Source organism: Labeo rohita, chromosome 3 (genome assembly GCF_022985175.1).
Source record: "Labeo rohita strain BAU-BD-2019 chromosome 3, IGBB_LRoh.1.0, whole genome shotgun sequence".
Taxonomy (NCBI): Eukaryota; Metazoa; Chordata; class Actinopteri; order Cypriniformes; family Cyprinidae; genus Labeo; species Labeo rohita.
In genome coordinates, this window is record NC_066871.1 from 20,700,989 (window position 1) to 20,715,233 (window position 14,245).

At 38.1% G+C, this 14,245-nt stretch overlaps 1 protein-coding gene across 1 annotated transcript in view; it reads left to right on the top strand.

Annotated features, from left to right (window-relative positions):
* The first annotated feature begins 8,106 nt into the window (after positions 1-8,106).
* syt3 (synaptotagmin III) overlaps positions 8,107-14,245 on the top strand; it is a 59,276-nt gene continuing 53,137 nt past the window's right edge. Inside the window, exon 1 of the mRNA XM_051106227.1 lies at positions 8,107-8,328. The gene's annotated coding sequence lies outside the window, so the exon portion shown is untranslated. The remainder of the gene's footprint in view (positions 8,329-14,245) is intronic.

The following is a 14,245-nucleotide window of genomic DNA, read 5'->3' on the forward strand; positions in this document are numbered from 1 at the left end:
TTCTATGTATGAATTACTGACTTAAAAGACTAGGACAATTCAGTCAGTGAATGAGTCATTAGGCTGATTCATATGATTACCATATAAATTTAATCATAACTCAAGAGTTCAGGGCTGATTATTTGAGTCTTTTTGGCTTTTTTTCCTAATTAATTAATTAATTGATTTTTTTAAATGATTTAAAATAGTTAGTGATTCTGACTATTTCAAGTCAGTTTATTTTTAATTAACTGGCCAAAAAGACATTTTCAGTCAGTGAATCAGTCATTAGACTGGTTCATATATAAATTCTATGTATGACTTAAAATAAAATAAAATAAAAGAGTAGGCCAGTTCAATCAGTGAATGAGTCATTAGACTCATAGATTCATTAGATTCGCATGAGTGCTATAACTCAAGATTTCATGGCTGAGTGTTTTTGGCCAATTAATTAAAAAGAGCCAACTTAAGATAGTCTTTGATACTGAATTTTTAAAGCCAGTTCTTTTTAATTAATTAGCTGAGAAGACCAAAATGGCTGCATCCAAAAATCTAGGCAGCTCACTTGCTGCCTTGCTGCCTTGTCTGGCAATGACTTCGCAGGCAGCGTTTGCGCACGAAAGCACCTCACAAAACTGATTTCGGACATGCTTCTGAGGCAGCCTAACAGTTTAATGATCTACAACAGTGGTTTTCAAACCTGTCCTGGAGTACCCCCAGCCCTGCACATTTTCTATGTCTCCCTCATCTATCACACTGAGTCAGTTCATCAGCTTATTAGTGGAGATTGCAAGACCTGAAGTGGGTGTGTCAGATATAGGGAGACATACAAAATGTGCAGTGCTAGGGGTACTTCATGGAGAGGTTTGAGAACTACTGATCTACAACAAAATAGAAGGAGCTTTGGTGATAACTAAGCGAATATTAATTACTATAATGCTGATTTCTAGCTAGAAATAACATCCAAAATGCAAAAAGTCTAGAAGCATACATTTACACACAAACTGACCACCAAACGCAACTTTCAGATGCCATCTTTATTTTTTTGCTTAACCACCATGGAATGGAGCGCACAGGTTTGTGGGATATCAAAGGCGGCAAAGGATACATCTATGCTGCCTTCAAAAATCGACCAGATGAAGGTATCTCAGGAGGCAGGAAGTGAAGCTAACATTGGATTTGATCATGCCTTGATGCCTTTCTACCTTGAAATGTGTCCTCCGAAGGCAGCATTTTCTAGTTTTTGGATGCAGCCCATGAGTCATTATAACTCATCTAAAAGAACCGACTTAAAGGGGTCATCGGATGCAAACTTCACTTTTACATGTTGTTTGAACATAAATGTGTGTTGGCAGTGCGTGTACACAACCACCCTATAACGATAAAAATCCACCCAGTGTTTTTTATTTAAATTTGTAAAATAATTTCCCCTTTTTCAAATCAAGCCATTCTCAGCATCTTGTCTGTGTGACGACACACCGACAAGCCGCTCCCATGATAGTTGACTGACACAGCCGTCTTTCCTTAGACAACTGAATGAGCAGTAACAGTCTGATCACCATTTTTTCTATGCTGGAACAGGGACGTAGACAAGAATGGCTCCTGAGTGATTGAGGTGTTGTGTTGTTGGATGTAATAATGAATATAGTAGTCATTATTTACTCCTGACATCTGAGCCGCTGAAGACGCAGTGGATGACTTTTGTTTGTGAAGGGAATGCGCCTCCTGATCTAAACAAATGTTCGTGCGAATCATTCGTGATCCAGCTTCACTTACAGCAGACGTGAGTATGTTTTTTCTTAATGAATCTTTGCAATCGCCTTTCCTAATAACATGCTAGTTGGCAAGTTTTGTGGCTAAACGCGGATAAATGTGGCTAAAGTAAACAGGCTCGTCACTCCACAGAGAGAAGAGAGGGGCGGGGTGAGCAGAGCTCATTTGCATTTAAAGCAACATCGACCAGAACAGGATGATTTTTGCAAGCTGATTTTGGCAATGTAAAAAAAGGGTTTTTTTACATTACCATCGAGAAATTTTAACCAAAACATGTTATAGACTTTTCATTAAGACCCTAAAGAATCATATCAACTTGTGTAAAATGGGCATCCGATGACCCCTTTAAAAGAATCGCTTAAAAGACATTACCGGTCATTACAAATCATTGAATGAATGATTCATTAGACTAATTCATGAGTTGTACATATGAATGATTAATGTGTCTGAGACTTTTTTGAGTCTCTTTTGAACAATTAAATCAATTGTTTGCAATTAATACAATTATTTGAATAATTGACTGAAAATTACTGAAGGAGTCAGTCACGTTTCTTCGGTACTTGAAAGTTGATTCAGTCAATAAATGAATTGTTATACTGGTTCATATATAAACTCATGCATTCAGGAATCTTTTTGATTCAGTCATTAAAAAGAACTTGCTCAAAACAAGAGAATTACTAAAGTTATTCATTGGTGAACCGTACTGCATTGGTGGAAGAATGTAGACACTGAAAACCATCTGGAACAGAATATCATGACAACCTTTGGTCCCGGTATTTTTTGTACCCGCTTCTGAATAAGAAATTCCAGGTACAGTTCCTGCTTGTGTAAATCACATTGTGCAGCCCTTCATGGGCTCATTATTTTGTGCAACACCTCGATTACTGAAAACCTCTCCACAGCTAAATCGTGGCATTTCCTCTGCCAGAAATGTGTGTCCAAGAATATGTACATCTCTCTGTGTGCATGAGTGTGTGTAAATATAATTTCCTAGTAGGAAACAGGAGCAATGCCAGTACATGTTCCCTCAGTGACACGAATTCAGTAAGGACAGCGGCTGCCGCCTGAGGCCAAGCTTTCAGTTTCCTCTCTCTGAAGCCTTTTTTGTCTCAGATCTCCTCTTCTCTCTAACTTGACTCTGTCTCTCTTTTAGTATGTCTTTAAGTCTGCCCTCTCCCTCCTGCTTTTTTCTCTCGATAGCCTTGCTGCTGTGCTCTCTCGCTCTCTCTGCCCTGTCCTCTCCTGTTGTCTCCCTCTGTCTCTCAGTGTGCACTGCTCTGACAGTTAGCAGAGGCAGCTGTTTACACTCATTTATACCCCAATCATCGTGCTCGACGCTTCAGGCTACTTCTCTACGTGCCCTTTATTTCAACAGAATCCTCATCAATACTGTATACGATGGAAAATAAATCATCAGGAGGCATTCATGTTTCTGAAACAGCTTGATTACCTGCATTCATAATGACAGCTAAACAGTCACTATAACAGCTGCTACTATTGTATAAACTGTTTGCAGTTCGAAATAGTGTCAAAACGAAGGATTTCAGAGCACAGGCATCCTGTGCTTCACACTGTTTGAATTTTCAGTGCAGCTGTACATGTGTGAGATCCTGTCATCATCTCATCGATGACAGAATTTTACCAGGACGTTTAAGCACAACTGATTGGCTTTCCCGATAACTTCCATAATCTCCGATTAGTAGCGCACCGTACGGGCATTTGTAATCGTTGTGTGTTGACAGATGCTCATATTTCTTTATTAGCAGGATTATAGCACCTTTAGTAATGATTATTCATAGTGTCTGTAGTTATGCCCCTGGAGGACTGTAATATTTGACAAGTTTACACGGAGTGATTTGCATACAGGGTGCTCAGGTTATGCTGTACCCTAGCTAATTTTGATCTGATCACAAATGTGCCCTTGGCTATAAGTTGGATATATTAATACAACCCACGTTTTTATCCCATCTGAAATAATTACATAGGAAGTGTTGTACTTAATGAGTCCAAATATAGGAGATTATCCTGTCAGTCTAATTTATATAATACAGGGGTATTATATAAATTAGAGTGACAGGATAATCTTAGATCAGTGAATCAATTATACAGTGATTTTCATGGGGCTGACTATTTTAGAGGGTAAAAAGAATTTTAAACATCTACTGATTTATAGAGGATTTGCACTTGCGTCACAGTTTGGTCAGTTGGCCGGATGCACAACCATACTGGAGATACTCAGATGCAAAGAACAGCATAGATTGCAGAGTTAATGTACTACTAAATACATTGTTCTGCTAATTTATGCTGTCTAAACCACATAAAAAACATGTGGAAACTGCTATATCATATTGAGAAGGACTTAGTAAGCAGGAAAGGGCGCGATATTTTGTCAAACTAAAGTTAATAGGAGGTAAAGATAGATACGACCAGTAGGCTATCAGTTATGACATTAGCCTAATATTTCTCCTACCTGACCAGAAATGATAAGAACAAGCATGAACGTTGTCAAGATTTTTGCCCTGAAAATCCTGGTTCGGTTTGGCCAACCACAAACTCCTTTCGTTCCACAGACAGTTTTTGCACTCTTCTCCTTGATTTGTTATAACTTTTGGCAGTCTATAGTACACTGTAAAAAATTACAGTGAATTTAATGGTAAAAATGCTACAGTAAAAACCTGTTAAATGGTTAACGGTAAAAGGCCGTAAAATTTACAGTGAACAGTGAAATTTACTGTAAACTGACATTCCCAGAATTCCCTGTGTTACTTTTTTTTTTTTAATTTGATGTTTTTTTTGTTGAAATAACCCTTTCTTCTTTGATTTTTCTTATCAGTTTTGTACATTAGGGTTCTATGTTACATCTAATGTTGTTAAATTAATGTTTATGCATTATTTCAGTTTCATGTGTGTTACCATGATGGTGTTTAGTGTTTGTGTGAATGACAAGGTGAACCTTCTATATGTTAATATATAAAACTGTTTGTGATGAGCTTTGGTTCATCATGTGATTTTTCTCATCACCATCTGCTTTTGGTGGTTATCAGTATATTACAAAGGTACAAAACAGATTTCAGTACTTCAATAGGTTGGTACATTAACATTATATCAGTTAATGAAATTACGGTATTTACCTGTAGATTTAAGTGAAAACCACAAAACATAAAATATTGCTACCATATTTTTTACGGTAAAATTCTGGCAACCACAGCTGCCAGTTTTTTACCATAAATTTTACGGAATATACTCCTAATATTTTTCCTGGTCCGACCGATTAGTACAGCCCAAAACGTGACCAATTACTGACCAATTTCAGCCCAAAACGTGACCAATTACTGACCAATTTCAGCAGCGATAATCAGCTAAATATGTGAGTTTAGTTCGGGTTCAGTGGCATTGTTTACATTCAGTGCCACTAATATGGCCGACTGATAACGCGTTGTGAAAACACTCATTTTTAGAAGCCCAGTCTGCACAGTTAGCACTTTTTGTGATGTATTTGTAATTTACATTTAAGCAGTGATGGGAATAACGGCGTTATAAATAATCAGCGTTACTAACGGCGTTATTTTTTCAGTAACAAGTAATTAAACGAATTACTGTTTCCTACGTTACAACGCCGTTACCATTACTGCCAATAAAATACGGCGTTACTATCATTTATTATAATATTATTATAATTTTATTTTTCAGTTCATCTGAATGGATGCGCAGCGTACCTGTATTTGACGAGCTCTAGTGTGAAGGCACACGACTAGCCGTCACTTTGTCTCACACACCCAAAGAAACATACAGAGCGACAGAGTCTTATACCATGCAGAATTGACGCGCTACGTGTAAACGATATTCTTTGTTGTATTTTCCTCTCAAAACAACGGAGCTCCTTTGGAATAGTTCAGCTTTTAAAAACTGCTGGTTTCTCCGGTAGTAGGCGGAACTAATGTGCAAACAGCAATCTCATTGGCTGGCGCTCACCAATGATCGTCCCTGTTTTGATTACAGCAAATCAGTTCGAGCGAACGCAGACAACGTGATTAATATTCATGAACCCAGCAGCTCATTAAACCTTAGTGTGCTTAATATTGTTATTAATAGTAGAATTCGTGGTAGTAACAAGACGTTCATAGAAACACTAAATTACAAACAATATCACCACCAGTCCTAAGTTCAGTCAACATGACAAACATGCATTCATACATGGTTATTCTAATTACTAAAGTTCTAATGGTTGAATGCTAATTATAATTATAATATTATATCAGATATTTAATATTAGTCTGGTGAGTAAACTAAAAATGTAATTAATTTCATTAAAATTTCATTCATTTAACATATTTAATATTGGGGTCATCCAAGTTATTTAATATATTTATTTATTTTTTTTTTTTTTTAAAGCAACACAATACTTACTTTCCCTGGTAAGTAGTTACTTTTATAATGATGTAACTCTGTTACTAACTCAGTTACTATTTGTGAGAAGTAACTAGTAACTATAACTAATTACTTTTCAAAGTAACATTCCCAACACTGCCCACAACAACATTAAGATAGTGTAGATTAGTGTACAATGTTTCGTATTTATTTTATAGTTATATTAAATTAGATTTTTTTTTTTTAAGTAACGCAATAGTTACTTTGCCTGGTAATTAGTTACTTTTATAATGATGTAACTCAGTTACTATTTGTGAGAAGTAACTAGTAACTATAACTAATTACTTTTTTAAAGGTATGTGCCCAACACTGCATTTAAGTAATAAATAAGCTCAGTAGGTCTGTTTGTGTTTCATCAGATAACCATCCAAAATTTGTCGCAAAAGAAAGCAGCCGATGCAAACTAGGGGTGTGATCCTAATATCGATAGTATCGATACCAACGTTAGTATTGGTATCGGATCGATATTAGCCTGATGAGATCGATACTTTCGGTTAACTTTCTATCCTGTACACTTAATACATTGCTTAATATTCAACAAAGTGTAGACATGTCTGTGTGTGTATATACTGCTCTTTTTATGTATCTTATGCAAACATTGCTGCTCCGCCCCGCTACTGTGTCAACAACTTATCCACATTATTTTTCAATGCAAAATTAAGCTTCTTTTCTGTGAATGTGTGAGGCTTCCACTTATTAGGCATGGTAGGGAAATCATGCAAAAAAAAAAAAAAAAATTGTTTGTGCATTGTATAATTAAGACAATATATGAAAATTAGTCAGACCCATTAAATTGATCAAATTTGGCCTTTTTATACAATCTCACTATCTTCAACCATTAAGCCACGTTAAACGTTTTCTTTATAATAGTTTTCTGTCAGAGGAAAACACTTAACATGCATGCACTTTGCATTCATATTCAGGGCTGCTTGCTTGCATATAGTTTGCATCATAAGCTTAGCCTTTTAACATTACTTTCTTAATAAGCCATGTTTTTCTTTAACTCTATGGGTGAAAATACTTAACTGAATTGATACCAAAATTTGCAGTAAATTTCCACCCCTAATGCAAATAGCTTTCTATTGTCGTTGACTCTACTCAACTAGAGTCAGACAGAACGGCGACGTGTGAAAATAGATGCGAGTGGTCTATTTAAATTAATTTTTGAGTAAACCAGTCAGTCACACAATCGTTTTTACTTTTAATCGCGTATGTTTTTTTTTTTTTTTTTTTTTTTTTTTTTTTTTTGCAGCGCTTACCTGTCTTTCCAGTCTTCAAGAAGTAACTGAACTGGGATATTTTGTTTGTTGACAAGAAACATCTGACAGACTGAACACGGGGTATGTCATTCATTTATGTCCATTAGTCTTTTTCACAACATGAAGAGAAGGGCCGTGTAAGAATTATTTGAAAAAAATACTTATTGACTTGATTATAATTTGTGATTAAATGAAGGAAGATGGTGTGTTGCCATGTGTGCGAGAAAATGCTCATAATGCTTAAACATTCTTTCTGCAGTAGATTTGTAGAGGTTTTGATTTTGAATGACTGGGTGTGTTTAATGAATAGGTTGAGTGAACCATTCAGTGAGTGACTCGCTCATAACACACAAAAGACTCGCAGTATCGCCACCTACTGACTCAGCTATGTAACCTGCAAAAAAGACTGACTGAACTAATTACTGAACGAATCTTTTATCGAATACAGTAAAATTCGCGGAACTGGGATGAATCAGAGTTGCCACCACAGCTTGTAATCTAACTTTGACGTTTACTGAAACGTCCGAAGACGTTGTTGAAATCTAATTCTATGAAAAAGAACTTTTTTTTATGTAAGTACATTAGGGGGAGGTCTCTCACCCCTCTGCCCAATATTCTCCCTCCTCTCTCTCGTTCTCTCTCTCGCCATACATCAGTATGTGTTTAGCACTGCACGCACACTGGAGCCCGTGAGCGGAGACTAGGCTCGTTTAGTATTCCGTGCACAAGGCGAAGGAGGGAGAAGGGAGGGAGGGCAGAGAGTGAAATAGAGAGAAAAAAACGAGGCTGTGAAGACAGGCGAAAACACAGAAAGAGAGGAGGAAGAGGGGAGCGGAGAGACACCTCCTCTGTCCCTCTCGGTCTACCCTTTGGCATCCGTCTGTCCCAGGTGCGGTATTTCAGCCTTTATCTGTCTTTGGGTGTGCGGGGCGGATGTTATGATGTTGCTGTTGTAACGCGTCGCATGAGAAAATTAATATTTGGTTGAATGTGAGCTCGGAAGCGAGAGTGTGGATATGGTGTAGACAGTCGTTCCGTTCGAGATCTGCATTGCTTGAGACGGTACAGACTCTCCCCGGATTGTTGTGTTCAGGTTATCCATAATATATCTGTCTATTTGCGCTGTAAAGGTCTGCACGTCTGTCCGGTACCGTCGTGCAAATCCTCTCAGCTGCTTCAGTAATCTTTATTTATCTACTGCAAAATCATGCATGAATATGTGCTGAGCATCGTGACCTCGCATTTTCATATGTGTGTGCAACAATGTATAAAGGGATAATCAGTCACTTAGACTCTGTCACTTATGTAATTCTGTTCTTAACTTCCATGTTTTCTACTCTACATGCTTAATCTGCATATGCATATGTAATTCATGAGGAAAGGATGTGAAATGCACATATGAAGCTGCTTCCCTCCTCTTCAACCTCTTATCAGTGTTCCTTCCCCTCCAAACCCCACCCCTCCCCACAGTCTTCAAAGGCAGGCTTACATGGGCTTCTATCAGGCACAGGACCGTAATTATGCAAATATTAATACATCCATATGGAAGCGTTACTGGAATCCTCTCCGTGCTCACTGACAGCATATAACGGCATTGGTAAACGCCATACGAGGGGGCGATTCGTTCCCCCCACAATGTGACGGAGCGGGTGATGACGTTGCCTGGCTGTCGGGCTGCCGAGAGCTTCCCTCTACGCTCTATCTGTGTGGGAGCTGAATCTTAAGGGCTGGCACAGAGCGTCACCAGTATCTCAGGGTTCCTCGGCATCGCTCACTGCTCTTTCTTTTGCCTGTGTTTGCCTGTGTGATGTTATAGATAATTTAGATACTCTCAGGGCCTGGACAGCGGAGCGGAGGAGAGAGCGAGAGGATGGGAGGGGAAAACCAGGCCCACATGAAATCTGCAGATTTCCTCGGAACTGGGACGCGTGTCATTCATAGAATTCTGGAAACGTCCCACCCCCCTTGGGTATTTGTTTATTAATCACTTGGGCTAATTTGATTATGCTTTCAGCTGTGCTTTCCACAGAATTCCCTGAAATCCGTGCTGAAAAAGTCTGCAGATTCCATCTGGGCCTAAGGGTAACTTGAAGCAGCCGTTGCAACCGTTTTGCACAGGTTTGAACTGTTTTGGAATGGGAGCGAACTCCTTTTAGACACTGAAAACAATGTTACAACATGCTCTAAGCTACCTCAGCTTGCAGCCACAAGCCGCAAAGGCCCAAAGTATCTTTTTTACAGCGATATGTAATATCAGCCCTGTCTTTGGCCGGCGGCGGAGGTCCGATTGTGTAAATGACAGCAGCCGTTGACAGGGCAGTTTTGATGTGTGTTCAGTGGCCAGTAAATACGCTGGACGCTGGAGAGGATGGAGAAAGTGTCCAGGAACTCACAGATATGAGCAAGACGATGAGATGACGAGGCTGAGTGTTCGTAAGCAGAGGTTGTGACTGCGCTGAAGGCCGTTTAGCCTGGTTTTCTCTTCCAGTGCATGAGATCAGTGATTTAAGGGAGTGGAATGGTACCAAGCGACAAAAGAGGTATGAAAAGGTTAGAAAAGCAAGAGAGCGACGGCATTGGAGGGAGATGAAGAGAAATTGCTACATGAGTGTACTAAAACAGCGTTGTTATCATTTATTCATTCATTCCCACTTTGCAGGATGTCTGGAAACATTCTGCTTTGAAGCCAGAGGGGTAAAGAAAATTACTGTTATCTTCCGACAGGTTAAAAGAGAGGGAAAAAAACGCAACAGCCTTACAGAAAACAAAAGCAGATTAGACTCCCGATGACATTGCAGATAAGACCACAGGAATGGAGGTGATACAGTGAATGTGAGGGGAAAAAAAGAAGGAGGGAAAGAAAAACCACAACGGCTTCATTAAGAAATTACTCTAATATCCTATTGGTTATACTTAATGGATTTACATCCCTTGTCAATAGAAGTGTTCAAATTCATTGCCTCAGTAGAGAAGAAAAGGATTAGCCATCATTTTTCTTTTACAATTAGTCTCAGTCACATCTATCAATTTCAGGGGAATAAGGGAAGTTGTGAGGCAGGTTTCCTTTGAGTAAAGAGGAAAGACGGGAAACTTCAAAAGGAGGCAGGCGATTGTGGAAACTACAATTGCTTCGTACATACGCAATGTGGAATGCGTCTCTCATTTGCCTTGAATGTTCATTTGTTATTCCTAATGTATCTTAATGGTGCTTTAAAGGGACAGTACAGCCAAAAATGAAAATTCTGTCATTAATTACTCACCCTCGTTTCGTTCCAAACCTGTAAGACCTTTGTTTATCTTCAGAACACAAATTAAGATATTTTTGATTAAATGTGAGAGCTTTCTGACCTTGCATAGACAGCAACGAAAATGACACATTCAAAGCCAAGAAAGGTAGTAAGAACATTGTTAAAATAGTCCATGTGACATCAGTGGTTGAACCATAATTTTTTCAATCTATACTTTTTGTGCACAAAGAATTCAAAAATGACGTTCACGAGAGTAACACGAACGCTTGGTTGTGGTGGTTGCGTTGCTGTCTATGCAGGGTCAGAAGCTCTCGGATTTCATTAAAAATATCTTAATTTGTCTTATGTATTTGAAATGACATGAGGTTAATTAATGACAGAATTTTCATTTTTTTGTGAACTATCCCTTTAAGCTAAAACAGACAGTGTTAATAAGCTTCTACATATGCACACATCACATTATATACTTAATGGATTTGAGAAGATTATTTGCTTGGATTCCTTATACCTTTTATAATTTTGCATATCTTATATGCAAAATGAATAAATGCAAACATTTACATTTTTTTTTAAGTTGCATTTGAAGATGGATTACATGGATCAGAGTTGGTTAGCATCCAGTGACACCTCTGATTTCCATTACACAGCAACTAAAACATTTGTTTATATTTATATTTGTGCATATTTAAACATTAGATTTGAGACTGGAGTCTCAACGAGTTGCAACACTGAAGCAGACTGCCAAACAAAAAAAGAGATAAATTTTATTAGCTATAAAGTTTTATCAGTGTGCATCTTCAATAAAGTGCAGCATAATGTGTATGGTTTGAGTAATGTGCATATATCTGATCCTGTGTATTTTCATCTTATGCCAGATTCTTTGTAAGCATAATGGGAGACCTGCTTCCAGGCATGTTGAGGTTTGTCATCTTTTGCAGACTTTACAGCAACTTAACCATTAGCCTACAAACCGGTCAACTTAAATAGGGCAGTGGACGTTGCCTGCGGGACAAAACGAATTGCATCATTCTTCATTGGCTTGAATAATTTCACCCCAGGGCCGAGGACGGAACCTCAGACCCATCTGCTCTCTGCTGTAGAAACAGGCAGTGACCTGAGCGACTGCTGCTGATCTGTGGTGTTGACGGACAGCCCCTCTGATAGATCTCGACTTAAGACACCTGACAGTTATGTAGCGAATGCCAGGTGTCTTATGTATGAACAGTCAGTGACATTATCATTGTCACTTACTCGCCTTATGACGACACACATTTGCGAGTGCTGGCTGCAGTTATTTAGAGGTTATTAGGACCCGTTGTATTGTAGGACGGCCTCATTTGTCACGCTAGCTCATGTCCGCCAAAACGCCTGCAAATCCGCTTGAATGGATCAAACTGGTAGAAATAGACAGACTAATTACACATTTAAAAATTCATCCACTCGGACATCGCCGCTTTCAGTCACGTCCGATTTAATATGTACGTGAAATGATGATCTGTGAGCCATTTCTAGAGGACTAAATTAAAGTAGGACCTTTGTGCCTGTGACCTTTATTACACTTGCAGTGTTTTACAAGGATTTATTGACTGATAGTCAAAAAAGGTCATTATTAATGATTGACTTCTACAAAGAAGCTAAATCAAATTTGCTTTTGTGCTTTGTTATTGTAATTACTATTTTTGAAGTACTAGAAAATGCTTAAATAAATTTGAATAAACTGTTTTGTTTTTAAATTTAATTAACGTTTTAAAATATTTTCAAAAGTTGTTGAGGTCAGAGGTTTACACCCCCCTTGCAGACTAGCTGAATAAGATATTTCATGTGAAAGATGTTTACATATAGTCCGCAAGAGAAAAAAATAGCTGGATTTCTAGAAATGACCTCATTCAAAAGTTTACATACATTTGATTCTTAATACTGTGTTGTTACCTGAATGATCCACAGCTGTGATTTAAAAAAAAATTTGTTTAGTGATAGTTGTTCATGAGTCCCTTGTTTGTCCTGAACAGTTAAACTGCCTGCTGTTCTTTAGAAAAATCCTCCAGGTCCCAAATTCTTTTCCAGCATTTTTGTGAATTTGAACCCTTTCCAACAATGACTGAATGATTTTAAGATCTTTTCACACTGAGGACAACTGAGGGACTCATATGCAACTATTACAGAAGGTTTAAACGCTCACTGATGCTCCAGAAGGAAAAACAATGCATTAAGAGCCGGGGTGAAAACTTTTTGAATTTGAAGATCAGGGTAAATTTTGCTTATTTTATCTTCTGGGAAACATGTAACTATCTTCTGCAGCCTGAAAAAATGAAAAAATATGATATTTAGGCAAAATGACTAAGAAAAAAATTTACACATCTCCATTCTGTTCAAAAGTTTTCAATCCCAGCTCCTAATGCGTGGTTTTCCCTTCGGGCGCATCAGTGAGTGTTTGAACCTTCTGTAATAGTTCAGTTGACCTCAGTGTGAAAAGATGGATCTCAAAATCATACAGTAATTGTTGGTAAGAGTTCAAATGCACGAAAATGCTGAAAAACCAAAGAATTTGTGGGACCTGAAAATTTTTTCAAAAGAACAGTGGGCAGTTTAACTGTTCAGGACAAACAAGTGACTCATGAACAACTATCACTAAACAAAAAACACAGCTGTGGATCATTCAGGTAACAACACAGTATAAAGAATCAAGTGTATGTACACTTTTGAACAGGGTCATTTTAATAAATGTAACTATTATTTTCTCTTGTGGACTTTTTATGTGAAATATCTTATTCAGGTCAGTACTCAATAAACAATAACATGCATTTTGTATGGTCCCTCTTATTTTGGTCAAATAGTTAACATTTTGCAGATTCTGAAAGGGGATGTAAACTTTTGGCCTCAACTGTAAATATTATGCATTTGCTTGTTATTAGTGAAGTTTTTTGTTTCGTGATAAGGTGATTCAAACTGATTATGTTCATTTTCTGATTAAGTGATGTTAAGTTGTAATGTAAAATGTTATTATTGATTTTGCTTTTATTTTTGTCATGGTCAAGTGCTCATCTGAGATCATTTCCCCTGCTTCGGAATCGCTTACTCTTGTCTGTCATTCAATGACATGGCGACCTGATCTAGTCTTTCTGCTTTCCGGTTGAAATTGGACGTCTGGGTGTTGTGTGAATCGTCTAGACACCAAACAGAGCTGCAACCTTCAAATGTTTCCGTATGTAACAGCAATGCAATTATGGCCATTTTGATGGATGTCACTGTACATTGACCTTTCTGGTTGTTTGTGTCCGTGTGCATATCCATATAATCATTGCACTTTATTATAGGTTTCCATCTCTAGTGTGTGATTGGACAGGGGCTTTTGTGGCCTTTATGACATGATTGGACTGTGGCAATCCCGTCTGGCTTGCGTGTGATTGGACAGTGACCATACAGGTTGCTGGGGTCCCTGTTGTGGGGTATTGCTTTTCCTGGGGATATTGATTGAGACCTGGGCAGCAGTCAATGGAATGTCTGAGACAGGTTTCATGTTCTGTTATCCGCGTGTTTCATGTCGGTGTCACTTGCATG